We start from the raw sequence: 19623 nt of genomic DNA, 5'->3' as shown, positions 1-19623 counted from the left end.
ACTCAGTGTCAACAAATTCTATTTGTCTGGGACTTAAGGAGTGTGCAAAATCAAGCATGCAGCACGGGTCACAAAAATGGCCTTGCATTGTCCTGTTTTCCATTTCTCTGTCCTTGATTCACCTCTGACTCAGACTCTTACTACTATAACTGCCATTTATAATGTGCCTACTAAAGGTTATGTTTTTAAAAGTGCAATGGGCATTGCATGACCTCTCAGAACAGGTGCTAGCCATAAACAACTGGTATGATTGTATCAGATAACCCACTAACAATCGTATAATGAGAGAGATACTTCAGATATATTTCCAGTTTTCACAGATGAAGGAACTGGGATTCAGAATGTCTAAGCTTGCAGGCTTGTTTAAAGACTGTATCCAAACCCAGATTTGTTTTGCTGCACAATTTCCCCTTTTATTTAATGTCATCCACCCCTTAGAGTACCCTTATCCATTAGGCAGCCTCAGGGGGCTTAGAAGACTGATCCCTTAAAGTCAGCAGAACACCCGGCGCATAGGAATGCCCAAGTTGGCAGCACTGGACTAGGGAAGTCAATCCCAGCCAGCTCAACTTGTATGGGGAGTAGATGGCATTGTACCAGGCTCACCTGTAATCCTGCCCAAACCATGCAATTTAGGGTTTAATTACATGCTGTCTTGCATTGTTTACTAATTGTTGCAGAGGTCAATCTTATACTTTCATTCATCATTCAGTCATCAAATATTTTGGAGCAACTGTGCACACTTCTCCGACAGCCCTTGTGATACTCAGCCTTGAAAGGTAGGCCAACTCAGGTAACTAGTAAATGGCCCACTAACAAGCAAATGAGAGCTAATTTTCCTAATAACAAATTAATGACTTTTTGTATTTATTTTGAAAATGAGCATATTCCCTTCATTACTAAAAGCTTTATAGCTAGAATTCAATAGCTAGAATTTGAAACCAGCAAGTTGGATACAATATTTTATTTCTAGCACCTCTGATCAAGATAAAAATCTTTATCCAAACATTAGCTTTGAGAATAGGAATGTATACAAAAGCCAATTTGCTTAACTACTGTTGATACTATGAATTTTAGTATCTAGTCTTTAATCTTAACTCCTACATCAGCGCTCCATTCTCTTAAGGTATACAGTCCTTAGACTTTTCTATCAATTACAGTGTATAAAATACCTTAGTTCCTTGAATTAACTTGGTTGCTTTTTAAAAAATCAGCCATTCAGAAGCCCAGAAAAGATCTTTAATGACTTGGACGAAATTTAAGTATCTTCTGAATATGCTTTTCTTACCCCATAAGTAGCCTATATACCTCCTGAAATACTTATAGGAAATGTTACACTGGAAAAACCTCAGGTTTAGGCGTTGGTACCACCACTTAGTTGTTGGGGGATCTTAGGCAAATTACTTAATTTTTCATATCTGTATACTGGAACTGGAGTTGATCAAACCTACAACGAAGGGTTGTTGCGGGGATTCAAGACTGAGTGTACACGTAGAACCGAGCACAGAGGCTGTGAGAGTAGATGCTCAGTAAATGTTACCTTATTTCTCAAGGGGTTATTGGAAAGATTACATAAGATCATGAATATAACTGAGCTCACATAGCAAGCAATTATTGTTCAGCTTTTCCCACTTGAGCGTTGTCTCCAGTGTAGTGAATATTTGGCATTTGTTTTCTTTATCTGGTTAGTGCAGTCATCCAAACTGGATAATTCAATCAAGTCTCCACTTGGGGCCTTGTGCTTGATGATCTCATTGTTGTTGAGATCTGAGAGATGAAAATGTACATTGGAGCCACTAGAGGACAATTTTGCAATACCAGCCAAAAGCCTTTAAAATGTTATATCTGTTGATCCAAAGCTCCTACTCATAGGAATTCACCCTTAGGAAATAATCAGAATTGTAAATAAAGATTTATGACAACATGTTTAGTTAACTCTGATGCATTATCATAATAAAAATGGAAACAATCTAAATATATGACAATAGGATAATGGTTGAATAAATAACAATGTCTCTCTTTGATGGAATAGGACACAGCTGTTAAAGGCAAATTTTGGAGAAGATTTAATCATATCAGAATGTTAAATTTAAAAAGTAGGATAACAACTTCTATATACAATAAACACAATTTTGTAAAATATGAAAGTACAGATAAATCAATGATAAAACTGGCCCCTGCTTAAATTACCAAATGCATAAGAAAAAAAGTACAAAATATTGAATAAAGGTATCTGATTATGTTGTCCTTTTAAATATCTTCCAGTTCTGATCAATTAGAATCATATACTCAGTGTAGACAAAGTATGTATTTGTACTGATGAGAAAAAAAAAAACCAACAACAATAACAAGAGGAAAATGATCAGGAAAAATACCTCAATGGGTTAGCAGTGTTATCTGGGGGTAAGTGGGTCTAAAATGATTTTCCCCTTCTTTATGCTTTTCTGTATTTTCTAATTTTTTTTCAATAAACATAGTATATACTCAGGCAGACAGATTTATTTTAAAAGAGGGAAAATTATGTAGTACCTATTTCTCTGTGTACATTTTAGTAATTTTTCTCAGTACAATCCTCTCCAGATATGCTTCACAACGAACGAGTACTCTTGTTTATGCTGTAATGGGTAGTGTGTCTGCAGCACCTGAGGGACACCCCTCTTTTCACTTCACTCACTGGGATTCCTTCCAGTTCACTCTATATAGTGACTTATGTAGACCTATATAGAGTCCCTGCTTGCTCCCTCCCAATGTAATAAATGTCATGATCACTTTCATGCTAAAGGCTCCCTCCTTCATGGAGGCAAGAAAGCCCCCAGGAAAGCAAAATGCCAAAGGGAAATCACCATGAACAGAGTGGAGAGTAGCATAAAGCACCTTACCGCAAGCTTTGACTCTGTTTTGAGATGGCTGGGAGCTAGTGTTGGTGTTGGGTGGGGAGGGTTAGGATAGAGAAACTAACAGAGAGAGAAGGGAGGAACTAGACAAGGATTGCTCCAAGCAAAGGGGGAGAATTCAGAGATAACAGTGTTCTTACTGAAGTAATAATAATAAACATAATTATGTTAATACAAAGAGCCATAAAAACAATAAACACTTCTGGGGTGCCAACACTATGCTTGATGCTATTGCAGAATTAAACCCTCTAAATTAAGCTGTGATCTGCATTCTTTTTTTTATTTTTTTTAATTTTTATTTATTTATGATAGTCACAGAGAGAGAGAGAGAGGCAGAGACACAGGCAGAGGGAGAAGCAGGCTCCATGCACCGGGAGCCCAACGTGGGATTCGATCCTGGATCTCCAGGATCGCGCCCTGGGCCAAAGGCAGGCGCCAAACCGCTGCACCACCCAGGGATCCCTGTGATCTGCATTCTGTCTAAACTCTGTGGGAAAGATGAGCAGCCACATGAGCAGACTCGGATGGAGGGAAGTATAAGGCCATGGGCCTTTATCCTGGCTAAATAGCGTTGGTAGGGGACTGTGATTTTTGTTTTCTGCTTGTGCTCTGACTTGTTGACTCGGACCCTGGAGCAAAGATTCAAAAATAAGAATGGAGGGAATAGCGGGTCCTAAGAGAAAGTCTGAGGAAGAAGACAATGTGAAGGGGTAAGGGACATCTTTGAGATGTTGAGCAACAAATAGTATGTACAGAAATACAGAAGAATCGATCTAAGAACTTCATGCATGGTGTTTGCATTAGAACCCCACATTGCCAGTGGGAACGGTACTACTTGGAGTCATCTTTGAAAAACAGACAGTTGGATACCCCACTTGGGGCTTGTGGAGAAGGACTATTTCACTGCGGTGGAAGGCTGCTAACCTATTCCCTTGGGGGAATTAAGAGTTCTGTATCCAGGGTAGACTCCAGGCCTTGTAGTCCTGTGCCGCAGGAGGAGGACAAGAAGAAGGTGGAAGCTAACAAGGTCATTGGCTGGGGAGAAAAGTAGGTCTTGGGGAATGCTGGGGGTGGGGTGGGGAGAATGTTAGTACCAGAGAAGGAAAGTGGGGAGGGAGGGAATGGGAGAAGAAAGAAGAGGAAAGAGTATAGATAGGTACACAGTTCCAAGAGGGAGTTTCAGTGTCTTTTTCACCTTCTTGTTGAAGATGGATCATCCCTTTTTTCATTTTGCCCCAAAGACAGGCCCCAAGAATCCAGGCACACATTGTTGAAAGTATCAGATAAATCAGTGAAAATCTGGCTGCCTGAATTACCAAATACATGAAAAAAGCAGCAGTACAACATATTGAATGAAATATTTATGTTGCCCCTTTATTTAAAAATTTTTTTTTAAGATTTTTATTTATTCATGAGAGATAGAGGCAGAGACATGGCAAAGGGAGAAGCAGGCTCCCTGCGAAGAGCCTGATGTGGGACTCGATCCCAGGATCCGGGGATCATGCCCTGAACTGAAGGCAGATGCTCAACTGCTGAGCCAACTAGGTGTCCCCTATGTTGCCCCTTTAAACATCTTTTGATTCAGATTCGATTAAAATCATATACTCAGCGTAAAGTATGTACTTTTTTACTGATGAGAAACTTAAAAAATGGTTATGTGACTTTCTCAAAGTCACACAGTGGCTTCCTGACTCCCTGGGCAGCTGCCTTGCTGCAGAAAAGAGGCAGCACCTTCCTCCCCCACTCTTGGCCTGCTGATCAATTCTGAGGTGGCTTCCTTCCCACTTGGGCACAAACTTGAGGTTCACGTTGAGCAAATATTTTAACCTTTCTGGGTCTCGTTTTCCTCAGCTGCAATATAAAGGTGTGGACTTCAATGAGGCGACCTACCCGATCTACCTCTCATCCCTGAAGAAGGAGAGGACCCAACTTGCCAGTAAGTCAGTACATGTTTAGCTTCTCAATACCGTTGAAAAGTGTTTTTACAGTGTGGCCCTAGGTCAGGATCACCACGGTCACCTGGGAACTTACTAGAAATGCAAACCCTCAGGCCCACCCTAGAATCTGCTGCATCAGAAAATTGGGGGGCGGGCCCGGCAATCCGTGTTTTAGTAAACCTCTGGGAGGTTCTGAGGCCGCTCAAGTTCCAGAACCGCTAAATTGTTTTCCGCCCAACCCTAAGCAGAGGCGTTTAACACACGCACACGCGGAGGTAACCAACTTCTCTCTTAGGCCACTAGCCGCCTCCTCTCTCCCCCCTCGGATGCTTTTCCTGCTTCTCCATCCCGGGATGATGAATGGAGGTCAGGGCGCTGTCAGCGCAGGACGCGGCCAACCCTCCCTCCCATCCCCACCCGGTGGGTCGGGGGAGGTGGCGTCGGGGCTTCGCCGAGACCGGTTTCCTCCCAATTTCTTTGACAACCGCTGCCCCAGTTTGGGGACGTTTAATGACAAAGTCTGCTTTTAGTGATTTAGCCGATAGTTTGCCGAATGAGGACGACTACTGAGACTGGGGTGTCGGAAACAGTCTCGGGGGAGCGAGTGACGGGGAGAGAGGAGGGTAGGTTGGCGAGCAAGGCTCTGGGGTGAGGCTGAAGGGGGAGAGGGGTCCGGGGGCACTGCCCTCGGAAGGGGAGCCACAAGTGGGGGAAGAGCGCGGGCTAGAGCGCAGCAGAAGGAAAATGGGCGTTAGGAGAAAACGGAGTTTGGGGGACTGGTCTGTTTTTTTTTTTTTTTTTCCAGCTTCCTTTCCTTTCCAAGACTTTTTCTCTGCCCCGGCTTGCTCCTCCCCCTCCTCCCCGCCTCCTCGGCTCCCCCTCCTCCTCGCGCGGCAATGGGAGGCTCCTAGGCAGGAGAAGCAAAAGAAGGAATTGTTTGCGAGTTCACTCATCCAAAAAAGCGTCTTCCATATGGAGGGACCGGGTGCGCCGGGCGCGGCGTCCCCTGCCTTGTGCTCCCGCCGCCGCCGCCGCGACCCCCGCTGCCTGGCGCGGAGACCCTGAGCCCCGGCCGCGGTGTCAGCCGGCGCGCGCGCACGCACTCTCGCCCTTGCACACACGCACTCGCGCCCGCCGCAGCCGCACGCGCCCGCACGCGCCCGCCCTCCGCGGCCGGCTACCGCTCGGGCCGGGGCTCCTTTGTGCTCCCGCGGCGGCCGCCCTCCGGCTCGGTGAGCCCGCGGGGGTCGCGGTGCGGGGCGTGTGGCCGTGCGCCGCGGTGCCGGGTGGCTCCCTCCGGCCGGCCGCGGGCCCCGCTCGCCCTCGCAGGAGCCGCTGCACCGGGGGTGAGTCACGTCGCTGAAGTTTGTTTTCTTTTCGCAAAAAGTTGTGTTTCTGTGTTGGTTGGGGGGGGGGGGGGCGGTCGGAGGCCGGGCGACGCCGAGGGAGCGCCGACGGCGGGAGCGGGTCCGGGAGCTCGGCCCGCGGGCTCCGGCGGGGACCGCGGCCGAGGGGGGCGCGCCGGGCGCGGGGCCGGAGGGGTTGGGGCGAGGCGGGCCGCGGGGTGCAGGGGCCGGAGGAGCTGGGGCGAGGGGGGCCGCGGGGTGCAGGGCCCGGAGGAGCTGGGGCGAGGGGGGCCGCGGGGTGCAGGGGCCGGAGGAGCTGGGGCGAGGGGGGCCGCGGGGTGCAGGGGCCGGAGGAGCTGGGTCGAGGGGGGCCGCGGGGTGCAGGGCCCGGAGGAGCTGGGGCTAGGGGGGCCGCGGGGTGCAGGGGCCGGAGGAGCTGGGGCGAGGGGGGCCGCGGGGTGCAGGGGCCGGAGGAGCTGGGGCGAGGGGGGCCGCGGGGTGCTGGGGCCGGAGGAGCTGGGGCGAGAGGGGCCGCGGGGTGCAGGGGCCGGAGGAGCTGGGGCGAGGGGGGCCGCGGGGTGCAGGGGCCGGAGGAGCTGGGGCGAGGGGGGCCGCGGGGTGCTGGGGCCGGAGGAGCTGGGGCGAGGGGGGGCCGCGGGGTGCAGGGCCCGGAGGAGCTGGGGCGAGGGGGGCCGCGGGGTGCAGGGGCCGGAGGAGCTGGGGCGAGGGGGGCCGCGGGGTGCAGGGGAGTTGGGGCGAGGCGGGCCGCGGGGTGCAGGGGCCGGAGGAGCTGGGGCGAGGCGGGCCGCGGGGTGCAGGGGCCGGAGGAGCTGGGGCGAGGGGGGCCGCGGGGTGCAGGGACCGGAGGAGCTGGGGCGAGGGGGGCCGCGGGGTGCAGGGGCCGGAGGAGCTGGGGTGAGGGGGGCCGCGGGGTGCGGGGACCGGAGGAGCTGGGGCGAGGGGGGCCGCGGGGTGCAGGGACCGGAGGAGCTGGGGCGAGGGGGGCCGCGGGGTGCGGGGACCGGAGGAGTTGGGGTGAGGTGGGCCAAGGGGTGAGGGGGAGTTGGGGCGAGGCGGGCCGCGGGTGCCGGGACTGCCGCCACCGGGCCCCGGCCGCCGCGTCTGGTTCCCTGCGGCGCAGTCTGGCCGGTGGTTCCCGGAAGCTTGTCGGGTGGAAGCGGGGCCCGGACCGCCTCCGAAACGTGCCCGAAGCCTGACACGGGTGTCCCGGCTCCGCGCGCCGGGCGCGGGGAGAAGCCCGCAGTGGGTCAGCGGCACCCCCGAACCGCGCAGCACCGGTTGGCACCCCCGGGGGAGGGGGGTGATCATCCTGGCGTTAGAAAGAGAAAACACGGAAGGAGGGACTGAAGGCCGGGGAGGGAAACAGCCCCCTGCGGAGCATCTCTAGCGGGGGGCGGGAAGGGGGAGTGTGTGCAAGGGGCGAGGCCGAGAGTGGGGTGTCCAGAGGTGTCAGTGGGGCTGGGGGAGCGGCCGGAGAGCGTGTGTGTGTGTAGGGGGGGTGTTCGCACGCGCAGCATCCTGGAGTTGTGCTCTTAGATTTGTTTGTGTAACTGAGAGGTGGGGAAGTGAACCTCTGGAACAGGTGGGAAGGGCCGCTACGGAGGGGCCAGGAGCCTAGGTGGGATCTCCTGCTGGATTGTTGAAGGCCTCGCTTGACTTTCAGGGTGCCACATGTCCGCTCTTCCAGATGATGGGAGGATTTCGAGGGGCATGGGGCATCGGACCTGGAGGACTTCAGGAGGAGCGCTGGGGATTTGTTTAGTTTTGTTTGGGGGATGGTGGTGGCAGTGGCAGTGGCAGGGTTACTTGAAAGGTGGTTGTGTTCTTCCAGAGATGTGGCAGGAGAGCTAAGAATACCCAAACCACACATCGGCAATCCTAAACAAGTACTTTATGGGTGTGGTGGGGTGTACTGCCGCTCCCCCATCCCTTCCTAGCCAGTTCAAAAGGGCTCGAGGAAGTTTTTGATTCAGAGTTCCTTTGAGTGGACTGAGTGAAAAGTGTGCTTTGGTTTCAGGCCCTTGTGCCACCCCCAAATTCCCTGTACCCGGCTCACATTTGTCACCTAGTACTTTGTTGTTCAGAACTTTGCAAACATTGGACACAGAATAAATGTAATTTTCAAAATTTTTCAGTGCACAAGTGTTTTTGATTTCTTCCACAACTGGGCCCCACACAGCTCAGCTCTGTGATGTTTTTTTTTTACTCTTCTGATTACAGCCAATAAATCAATCTCCATTTCCTCCAGGTCAGCATGGACAATATTATAACATGTCTTGTTGGACTCAGGTGGGGGCTGGGGCACCTATCCATCTGGGTGACCTATTTTCTGAACTTAAGTGAATCTGAGGCAAGAGCTTGGCCGTTTTGAGGTGTGTAACAGCTTTCCCAGGAACGTTTCTGAGGTCTTATAATTGGCACTTTTTAATGGTCTCATAATTGAAACCCAGAAGGTTCCCATGGTAATCTTGAAGCACCTTGGGGTCAGTGGGACGGAGGCAGGGTGGAAACAGCAGTGGAGTTATGATTTTCCTGCCAGGTGAGTTTTAGAGTGAGTTTATGGAAGAGGTAAAAAATGAAAGAAGAGTTGCCTCATTCTACCACTTTGCTGACTGTGCCCACCCCCCACCCCCGTTTATTTCTCAGTTTGGCCCTTTGGGAGACTGGAGGCTGTCTATTCCTATGAAATCTGAGGATTGAGATGTCAGACACTGGCCCTTTCATCCTCTTTCAAGAGATCTAAGAGGAGTAACATTACAAGAGACATTTCCTCAGGAGAAATTGCCCAAGACACAGACATTGGCTTTACTCTGGCAAGGTTGCCAGAGGCCACCATGGTTGGTTCCTTCACCACAGATAGGGGTGGGGGATGGAAGACCCTGCTTAGCTGTGGATTGGTCGGCCAACTTGTGATAAGGGGGTGTTCCTTTCCATCCTCCAAATGAATTTGGAGATACTCCTTTCTTTGAAGTGCTCTTTCAAATGTTTGGGCTCTCAGTTCTCTTCAGCAGCTTATCTGTGATTTCCATTCCCCAAGAAGGAGTAGGGGATTTTACTCATTAAATAATTCCATTGACTTCTCCAGGGCTTAAGCAAGAAGAGCAAGTGAGTCTGGTCACAGTATTCCACAAGACCCTAGAGGGTCTGGGTTCAGACCTCAGTGAAGTCACTGATGGGGTTAATGAATAAGGAGTTTTCTGTCTTTCAAAACAACTGGGAAGAAGCTGAAGATCCAAATGCATCAGTTAATTGATATCCAGTACTTTCTGACCTCTTGAGTGAGAAAGTATTAAACTGGCACCAAAAGATATTATATATTTAGAGTCTGCTTTCTGGGGAAATAAGAGAAAGGGGATGGGAGTAGAAATTGGGGAGGCAGAGGAAAAAATGTAGTGATTTGCTACATTTTAAAAAAATATCATTTAGAATTTCTTGTCATCTCTATACTTCAATTTATCAAATATTTCTAGTACATCAGACCCTAGACTGGGATCTTTTTTGCCCCTGAGGGAATAAGCTTAAAGTATGGTTCCCCAAACTAAACCCTTTCTCCCTCATTTTTATTTATTGCACAAGCATCTATTAATAATTTAAAAAATTTTTTTAAATGACCCATTTTCCCATACTATAACACAACTTGATTTTGTTCATCTGTGTGCATACTTTTCACATAGTTGTGATAAAAGTATACACATTTTTGTAGTCCACAGTGAAGCATCTAGAGATTTTTGTCCAAAGACTCACAGAGAACAGATGTGTCCAATCTACTTCACCTAAATCCTAAGAGTGCTCCCACATGAGGCCTTCATGTATAATATTTTTATCATTTATGAGGCCGAATCAAATATCTGGGACCTGGGCGGTGGGCGGGGGGAGAGTGGAATGGAAGTGGGTGTTTTTAATTTAGGTATCTGTGTTTACAAAAAGCCTCCCTAAATAGGGCTTTTGCCTCCTTGGAGCCCTCAGGGTTGGTATGGGTAGAGAAGGGGAGATGGAAGGCAGGAAATAAGGTTTAGACGATCCATCTCAAGTGGCACGGAGATGAGGAGTAGGGAATTTGGGTGGAAGCCCTGGCTTTTCCGAGGACTCCATTCACACAGATTCAAACCACCGAACTAACTCATTGATCGTCATGGCTGCACTGCCACTGTGTTAGCTTCCCTTTTGAAGCTTGCCCTGTCGTTCCTGCCCTTACCTTTTATTATTCTTCCATCTATACCATCTTTTCCATGCCTGCTACTACCGTGCTTCTTCATGCCCTTGACAATTGCTGCTGACAAATGGCTAGACTCCCCACTGGCTACCTATCACCACACTGCCCATCCTCCATCCGTCCCATAAACAACTCAGCACCCAGCTTAAAAACAGTTTAACTTTACAACCCAAATTTTTAGCTCTCTCACATGTGGCTCTGTCCCACCTTATGATAATATTACTTTAGCAGGAGCCTTCTGCTCCAGGCCAAACCTAGCTAGTAGCTAACCCTTGATTTTATGCTGGGTTCATTCCTTGCTTGCTGCCTTAGCACCCTAAACCCCTTTCCTATAAGCCCACCTTACTTTGTATGAGTCCTGCTAATAATATGTTCTTGAGAGATATATGATGAATATTGACGAAAATGGGCTGCTGGTTGCAACAGTAATGGTTTTGTAAGATTAGGCTTCAGTGTAATCATTGTCCTTAATTCATGGTTCCTCTCTTTTCTACGAGGGACCAGGTAACTAGAGATTTAAGGAAGCCTAGGATCTTAGAAAAACTGCTTTTTCTGTTTTCTTATTTATAAAATGGATTAATAAGGAATTACTGTGGTTTATAGCAAGGCACCTTATAAAAAGCCAGTACTTCAGAACTGTTTATTTTGTTGTTCAAAAGATAAGACACTTCTCTTTTTCCCCAGTCTCAGCACAAACTTCTGGAACCCATGACCCATGAAGTCTTGTCAACAACAGTCACACCATCTGAGGGTAGCAGCAATGAAGTAGAAGAAGCAGGTGAGCTTTTCTGCCCACAATCTAATACCTCTCTGGCCTATTGGATCGTTTATTTTTTTTAAAATTTTTTTTCCATGTTTTGTCCTCTTGAGGATACAGTGTTCCTCATCCTTTAGCATTGGAAGAGTCTGACACTGAGTGGAATCTGGATCAAACAGATTGGTTCAGACACTCTTTTAGTCAGAGCCTGTGATAACCTCTGTGACTGTGTGAACCCTCCTTTCCTTGAGGCAAATCCATTCAACATGTTGGATACAAACCATTTACTATGGGATTTGGAGTCTGAGGCTGTGTCGAAGAGTCCGGCTTGGGTTTGGGTGAGGAAAGCCCTGTGTTTATGTCTCTGTCAACGGTATTAGAGCGAAGGTCTTGTGATCTGCTCTACTGGGCAGTGTTTATTTCACAAAACCCAGAGGGATTCTGTGTCATCCCAACTTTTGAAATAAAGTTAGAAAATAATTTCTCTTTTTCCTAATGGTGAATTTGGCCTTATCTTCAAAGAAGGCCTTTGATGTTTGTGACAGGATTATTGGGCAGTCAGAGGAAATCATAGGAGAAAGATCAGAGCCAATAATACACAGTCAACTTCATTTGGTTGCCAGAGAAAATGTTGAGGAAAGTCTCAACTAGTTCTCCTGGTAAGAAACAGGAAAGTACATAATATGGCCAGGATAAGTAGGATTGAATTAAAAAAATAATAATAATAACTCAAAAGGAGCTGAGCAGCAAAAAGTATGGCAAAGAAATGTTTGTTCTTCTCTAAAATGAGTTTGGACAGCATTGGACAAGACGACGGTGATGATGTATGTGTAGGCTGGAGCCTTCATCCTTTCAACAAACTTTTATTGGGTACTTGCTGTGTGCCTGGAATCAATACCAGAGCCTACGCCATCCAGAATTCCATTACTAAAGGGAACACTGCAATACAAACTGTAGTGTTAAAGTACTTGGACGGGGTCAATTAAGGAAGGCTTCTTGGGAAGCCTGGGTGGCTCAGTGGTTGAGCGTCTGCCTTTGGCTCAGGGCATTATCCTGGGGTCTGGAATCAAGTTCTACATTGGGTTCCTTGCATGGAGCCTGGTTCTACCTATGCCTATGTCTTTATGTCTCTCATGAATAAATAAGTAAGATCTTTAAAAAAAATAAGAAAGGCTTCTTGAGGGAGGAGAGTCAGTATCTCAGACTAAGTCTTAAAGACAGAGATGGGACTAGTAGGACTGAACTGTTCTTTGACTTCTGCCTATATGTGTTCTTTATTTTCTCCCTGAAAATGTACTTCAGCGGATGATAGGCTCAAGTGTACTTGAGACAGGAGATTGCAAGTTCAGAGTAGTTTTGTTAATTTTAGAAAAGTGAAAAACTGGAAGTTCTGCAGTGAGTACAGAATCTGAAATCTGAGTCTTAGGATTCTGAAACTAGTTACTGAATGGCTTTGGGGGCAGTGGGAGGAGAAACATGTGATTTTGGTTTTTCTTTCTCACCCATGTCAGATTTTAGCTGAGAATTTTAGAAACAACATCCTGAATTCAGTTTTTTACCTCTCAGTTTCATTTGCCCTTTGTTCTACTGTGTGCACCAGGTTTGCTAACTCTGAAATCATTTCCAGAGTTGCTGGTGAGGGGTCATTTCTTTTAGGGACAAATAAAAGTCGCTGGGCTCTCCAGTTGCCCAGGAACCTCCTTGGCTGCTGAGAGGTAACTGTCACACAGGATGAGAGCTACAGGTAAGAGGAAGAGGGCCCCTCTGGAGCTGGCTGACCTTGGAGGTGCTCCCCGGCACCACCTCCCACCAGGCGGGGCTGGAGTTGAACTCTGGAATAGAGCCCTCCCCAACCTTCCCCAGCCCTGCCAGTATTTTTCCAGAGTAGTCTCAGCCAGGTGCCTTTACTAGTCTGAGTTTACCTAACATTACAATCTCAGCAGGTTTATTATGTATGGGTCCCAGTTAATTGGAGAGGAAAATTGGGGGTTTCTAGCTTTATTACTTTTCTATGAAAGCAGAGGCTGCTCTTAATTATTTCACAGATCATCCCCGCCACTTGACTCTCTTTCTGCTCTCTAATGACTATCATCCCACAGTGGTGTTACCATAGCTCTTCCTTTTTATGTACCTGTGTCCACGTGAGGGGGATTTCACAGTCCAGTTAGCACAGGGAGACCACATGAAGCAGTGGAAATTCATGGCTGTTTACCTCTGTCATTATGAATGGATGTTTTGTAGTGAACAAGTTACATAAAAATCTACTGTGTTATAGCCGAGAGTTAGATTCTAATGACTCTTCCAATGTACAGGCCTTCCCAGCAATCACCTGCAACCCTTCCTTGACACCACTGGTGGTCTACCATCATGAAGGCTGCATCAGCTCCAGGTGAAAGCCCCATGGTCAGGTGCTTTTCATTCTGTAGCCTTGTGTTGCAGAGATGGAGGCTGGGTGGTGGTGAGGCCCAGCTTTCGCTTGTCTGGACTGTGGCAGCTTGCCAGCAAGTTTCACTGGGTGGTCTTTGACAATGGGAGAGAGGAGGGGTGGGGGAGCTCAGCTCTCCTGCCCAAAGGGGAACAAGAAGGTTGGCAGCCAGTCTTCCCCCCAACCCCCGCCCCGTCATTGAAACACCACAAAGGTCTTGAGCACTGGTAAAAAAAAAAAAATGGAACAGGTTGCTGAGGGCAGTATTGTGCAGGGTTTCATTTTTGTTCCCCTGATTTTATAGGCAGAGCCTCTTGTTTATGTAGCAAGGCTCCCTCAAGAGGGTGAGCACGCAGGAGCAGCAGGTACCCTTCACGGGAGGGGAGAATGATTCCATCACTTGGAATCAGCCCTGATGCCAAGGAGGCAGCCCCGCCTGCCTCTTCTGTCCTGGTGATGTGGAGAATGATAGCTGCCGGTTAATGAGCACCGACTGTGTGCCGGGCCCTGTGCTAAGCCTCCAGGCTTTACCCTTGCACTCTCCCTCTGCAGTTCTGTGGAGACGGGCAGTATGATCCTGTTCTGCAGAAAAGGGGCAAAGCTTAAAGAATTGTCGCGACTTGTTCTGCACTCACAGCTGGTTAGGTGGCAAAGCCAAGATTTCATCAGAAAACTGCTGACTCCTGAACTCGAGTTTTGCGGGGAAAAAATGCCCAATTTCTCCTGCTAAGAAGAAGCTTGCGGAGGGCGGTGGTAGCAGGGAGGACTGTTCCTATTGCAACTAACAAATGTAAGGGGCAAGCAGGGCCTTTATGAGACTTGCTATAGGAAACAGGAACTGAAAACTGGGACCACAGCTGGGAGGTTTTGACTGGCACAGCAGCAGCACACGGGCAGCCAGGCTTTGTGGCACAGCTCGAGTCAGACTTTGCAGATGGTTCTGAAAGCCGCCTCCAGCTGGGTCTCATCTCAGGACATGTCTCCTCTTCCATGGCCCCCCTCCGCCCAGGACATCATCTGAATTAGCTGGCTGAGTCTCTGCGTCCGCTGTAGATGCCAGCTGAATTCACTTGCTCCTCAGGTTTCCGCAAGTCTGATCAAGCAGGTCCTGTGTGCCCTCAGTGGGAAGGCGCTTGGCCCAGCAGATACTTTTCCTGGTCAGGAGAAGTGGCAGCTTGCACAGAAAAATAGCCTGGGGAAGGAGGCAGGAGCTTTGACAGACAGGTAACTGACAGGAGATGGTACCTTGCAGGCAAATCCTCACAGGACAGCCAGCAGGAAGAGTTCTACAGGCAATTACCTGCAGGAGAGCGAAACAGACCTCTCCCTCTTGGCTGAGGACAGTTGTGGAGACTTGGCTGTGGAAAACTCATAGCTGCCCACAGTTCCTTGTTTTTCTCTAGCAAATGTGGACAGCCTGAAGCCAGGGGGTTCTTTGCAGCGAGCGAGGGACAACACAGGACACTTGGGTTTAAGAACAATTATGTGACCAGCCAGTTGGGTGACTGAGAGGAGTCACAGAAACTCTCTGAGCCTTTATTTCCCTGTCCCCACAAAGCTGCCTTTCAGAACACTATTAGGATGCAGAGAGAGAGAACACAAGAGAATGCTTTTGATTCAGAATGTTTCTGCTCACATCAGAAACCCAAGCCCCTTGGCATCTGTGCTCGCCCAGGATGAGTTAGGAGATAAGACCTGCTAGGGAACTGGCCAGAGGTCAGAGTGCGGCCATATGGGCTGCATCTGCTTTTGTGGCTGTCTCTGTTTTCTGAGGACAGGGGCCTGGACCGGAGGCAGTTCATCGCATTGCCAGAAACCCTTCCCAAGCTCTGGACAAGCTCTTTTCCCCTCATACAGGAAGAGGCAGTGAGGGGGTCTCAGGGTCTGGCAGGAGTTGGGAGAGGAAAAAATGTCATAGTGGGGGGATCCTGGTTAACATTCTTCCTGAGAGAGGAAGACCAGAGGAGTCTGGGGGAGTGTCTGGAATGTCCCCTCTGAGAGGACAGAGTCTGGGGTGAATCTTATTAGAAGTTTGTTCAAGAGGAAACAGTATTTCTAGGGCCACTTCCAGGTTGGAGATTGTGTGGCATCTTGGTTAGTGCGGGCTTTGGAACCAGAAAGGCCCGGGTTTAAATCCTGGCCTTGCCAATTGCTAGGTCTGTGACCCTGGGCTAGTTACCTAGACTCTGAAATCCCAATTTCTTAGGGTGGTAAAGAGAAACAAGAGATGGCTTATAATGCATTTATGAAGCACATCGTGAGCATTCAATAGAAGGGGTTGTTGGGAAGAGAGGAGCAGCGGGAAGGGACGGTTAGTGATGGATTGGGCAGCTGGAAGCCTGTGCTCATGAAACCCCCACTGCTCAAGGGACAAAGGAATGAGGGGGAGCCCACAGTGGGACAAAGCCCTGCCCACTGCCCCCTTAGGTGTCCTCAGACCTGGTCAGTAGGAAGAGAATTTCCACCCAGCCTCCTCCTCGGCTTCTTTGCAGTTCAGCATCTTCCATTCTACCCATGAGGCCAAAAACATTGGTGTCCTCTTTGACTCTGTTCCCTCTCTCCACTCCACTTTAAATTGGCAGAGAGTACTGGCTTTACCATATCCAGAGTCCTGCCCCTTCTTACCACCTTGGTCCTCCACCACCCAGACTGTCACAGTCGCTCCCTCAGGGATCTGCCTGCTTCCACCTGGACTCCCCTCCCTCCCTGCCCCACATCTGTCCACTTTGAGAAGTCAGTTTCAGCTTCCCGTGGAGAAGCCTGGGGAGGTCACTTCTCTGCTCCAAACTCTCCAGGGGGCCTGTTTAATTCAGAGAAAACTCTAAAGCCTTCAGTGTGGTCAGCTCCAGGCCTAGCAGGTCTGCCCTTACTCCCCCTCACCCCCAATCCCACCCACCCTGGCCTCCTTGCTGCTCTTGCAACCAGCTGAGCAACTGGCTTTGCCTCCTGCAACTGACCTGAACCTAGCCACCTTTTATCAATTCATCATTCTCTCTCCCCTCAGCCTAATTAATTTTCCCTCAAAGTTATCACCTGCTGACAGGTATCCATTTGTCCATTTGCTTACTGCCTCCTTCTCCTCCAGAATGAAAGCTCCCTGAATCCAGGAACTTTCTTTTCCCCTCACTGTCTTTTCTGTACCTGGAATAGAATCTGATACATAACTGGTGTTCATTTTCTCCCCCACTAGTCTGCAGGGCTTTTCTGAATTTCAAAAGAGGTGTAATATGACTTTTAAACAAATGAAAGAATTACTTATGAATTTATGTAAGAAAAATGGGTATATGTATGTGGGAGTATGTGGGAAAGTAGCAGAGAATTCTAGCAACATTTGAGTGTTTCAGAAATGCCAGGGAGCCGTGTGCTAGGCCACGACAGATCTAGCCCAGTTCTTTTGTCCTCAAGGTGACTGACTTCAGGACTGTCCACAGGTGTGCCACTTGTTGTACCTGTAAGGTGCATAAGAATGGATGCCTCCTCTGGCCCTTCCTCACCCCTCACTTCAGAGGCATTTGTGGAACATGTCTGTATGCCCTGTGCTAAGGCTGGCTAGGAGATGCAGAGAAGCCCAGCGCATTCTATCATTCCACCGAGTTCCACATTCTAGTTGCTTACCTGGGATTTCCTGAGTGAGCCTGGACAATCCATTTTGCTGCTCCCTTCCAGTAGCATGGTGACCTGAGTGGAATTGGAGCTCTGTTGAATGGGGTTTGGAACCACAAACCAGGGACAAGAGGAACATGATGAATTCGAGAATACTTCAATTCCTCACACGCATGGGGGCCTAATGGAATCAGGCCCCACGCTAGGCATACAGGCCACAGAGATAGTCTCTGCTGCCAGAGAGCTGACAGCTACATACAAGGGACAGCATGGTTGGATGTCTGCCCAGAGGAGGATAGAGCTGACTTCTAATTGCACCTCAGTCATTTCTGACTTGCTTCTAGATTTAGAAGCTAAGGAAGAATAAAAATAGGGATAAAGATCCCAGGAGGTCTTGTGCGGACAACAAATGTGCCTGAGAAATTACACTACTGGGATCCCCAGACCCAACATCTACAGCATCTCAGGGAGCTGAAGGCCTTAGCTTCCTCCTTCATTTTCTTTTTTTAAGTCTTAAAAATTGATAGCTTTTTTTCCCCTTGCAATTTTAGGTTTATAGAAAAAATTAAGTAAAAAATAGAGTTGCCACATACTCCTCACACCAGGCCTGTTCCAGCCATACTATTCAGATGTACATGCAGTGCATTTGTCACAATATGCTACATTGTTATTAACTAAATGGTTTACATTTAAGGTACATGGTTACGTTGACTATTTGTATTACGCACTCTGGGTTTTGACAGATGCATAACAACTATTCACCATTACAGTATAGTTGGAATCACACAGCATATAGTGTTTCTAAGTTGGCTCCTCTTTTTTTTTTTTTTTTGTTTAAGATAGAAACCACCTTTATTTATTTTTTTTTTAATTTTTATTTATTTATGATAGTCACAGAGAGAGAGAGAGAGAGGCAGAGACACAGGCAGAGGGAGAAGCAGGCTCCATGCACCGGGAGCCTGACGTGGGATTCGATCCCGGGTCTCCAGGATCACGCCCTGGGCCAAAGGCAGGCGCCAAACCACTGCACCACCCAGGGATCCCTAAGTTGGTTCCTCTTAAACATGGCCTTCTTTCCGCCCCCACCCCCCATGCACGTGTCCATCTGGAGTAAAAGCCTTGTGCCTGCCGGGACCCCCTTGACCAGAGCCCGTGAGTCCCCTTCCTTCCTCATCTCCCCATAAGTATGCCTGGCCCTGGTGCTACTGGAGTTTAGCCCAGGCTGGTAAACTGTCAGGAGCTGCCTGTGTTGTGGTTCCACATCTGGAAGCATCAGCTGTGCAGACCTCCCCATCCCATTCCTAAATAGAGACAGGAGGAGCACATGGGGCTGTTTGTCTTCCTCCTCAGTCGTTTGTTTTACTTGCCTCAGAGCGGGGGGGGGGGGGGGGTCGAGGGTGGGGACATGAGCCTTCCCCAGGCAGGCAGCACTCCTTCACACTCACATCCGCTGGCGGGCCACATGTCCCTAAGCCTCTGAAGTCACGGCTGTCCGTGCTGAGCCCTGAGTGTGAGCACTGAGGCCTGTATTGTGGTCATTTGAGAGGAAGACCAGTAGGGAGCAGAGCAGCTGAGAATGTTTTCCCTGCCCAGAAGCGCTGTTTTCCTGAGTCAGCCTTGCAAGCCAGGACTCCCTGGAAGCTGGAGGCAGGAACCTCAGTATTCATAGCATTCACCAGTCGCTAAGGCAGGGAGGCCCTAGGGGCATAAGTGATGATGTTGGATGCTAGGAGGAAAGCAGGTGGAGGGAGCTCCTCAAAACTAGGCCCCAGCTAAGGGAAGGAAAGTGCCTGTGAATGGGGTCCTGTGGAGCATCTAGTTGAACCAGGCTGAGAAGTTCCAGGGGCTAAGGGAAAGGGATGCATACTAGGTGCAGAGAGTTAACAATCCTGGGGAACAGGGACTGAGGTCTAGGCTCCAGGTCCCATTGCTTCCTGTTTGGAATAAACACAGAGCTGAGGCCAGCTAGTACCTTCTCACACCGAAGGACGCCAGCCAGGTATGTCAGAGTTCAGTGTGAAGAAGGAAGAAGACTCATTGGCCCCCTTGGAAAGTCAGTTTTTGGACTATGGAAATTCCATGCTGATGGCCCTTGTCCATACCCCCTCCTCTGGTTTTCTTTCTTCACCCAGGCGACCGTCCAGGCTGTATCCTGATCGGTGACACTAAAGAGCTCAGGCCATCCCAATCTGTGACTCGCTGAAGAGCCCTAGGTCACCATATATTGGCTCTGCTTAGCTGTCCCCAGGGCAAGTGGAGGCAAATAGTACCTGGCCCAAGTTTGCCACTGAGATGGTGAGCTGGTTGTAATGATGTTGCATTGGAGTGCCTAAAGTTCTTCAGGCTCTTCAGAGGACACTCTCCACAGGCAAGCTGTCCTTGACTTTGTTGTAAATTATGGAATCAGAGTGTGGCCTCCTGGCCCCC

The 19623-nt window shown here is 49.1% G+C and overlaps 1 protein-coding gene across 3 annotated transcripts in view; it reads left to right on the top strand.

The window, feature by feature from the left end:
- The first annotated feature begins 5434 nt into the window (after window positions 1-5434).
- The window catches only part of BOC (BOC cell adhesion associated, oncogene regulated), a 73582-nt gene continuing 59393 nt past the window's right edge, over window positions 5435-19623 (top strand). The window contains exons 1-2 of one of the 3 annotated variants that reach the window (XM_041757414.1): window positions 5435-5454; window positions 11096-11189. The gene's annotated coding sequence lies outside the window, so the exon portion shown is untranslated. Of the gene's footprint in view, window positions 5455-5745; window positions 6178-7503; window positions 9036-11095; window positions 11190-19623 lie in introns of those variants that run through there. The other 2 variants (XM_041757389.1, XM_041757408.1) reach the window with 2 other exon arrangements.

This window comes from Vulpes lagopus, chromosome 1 (assembly GCF_018345385.1).
Source record: "Vulpes lagopus strain Blue_001 chromosome 1, ASM1834538v1, whole genome shotgun sequence".
NCBI classification, from domain to species: domain Eukaryota; kingdom Metazoa; phylum Chordata; class Mammalia; order Carnivora; family Canidae; genus Vulpes; species Vulpes lagopus.
The sequence above is the reverse complement of the archived record's forward strand: the minus strand, read 5'-3'. Positions and strand labels throughout refer to the sequence as shown.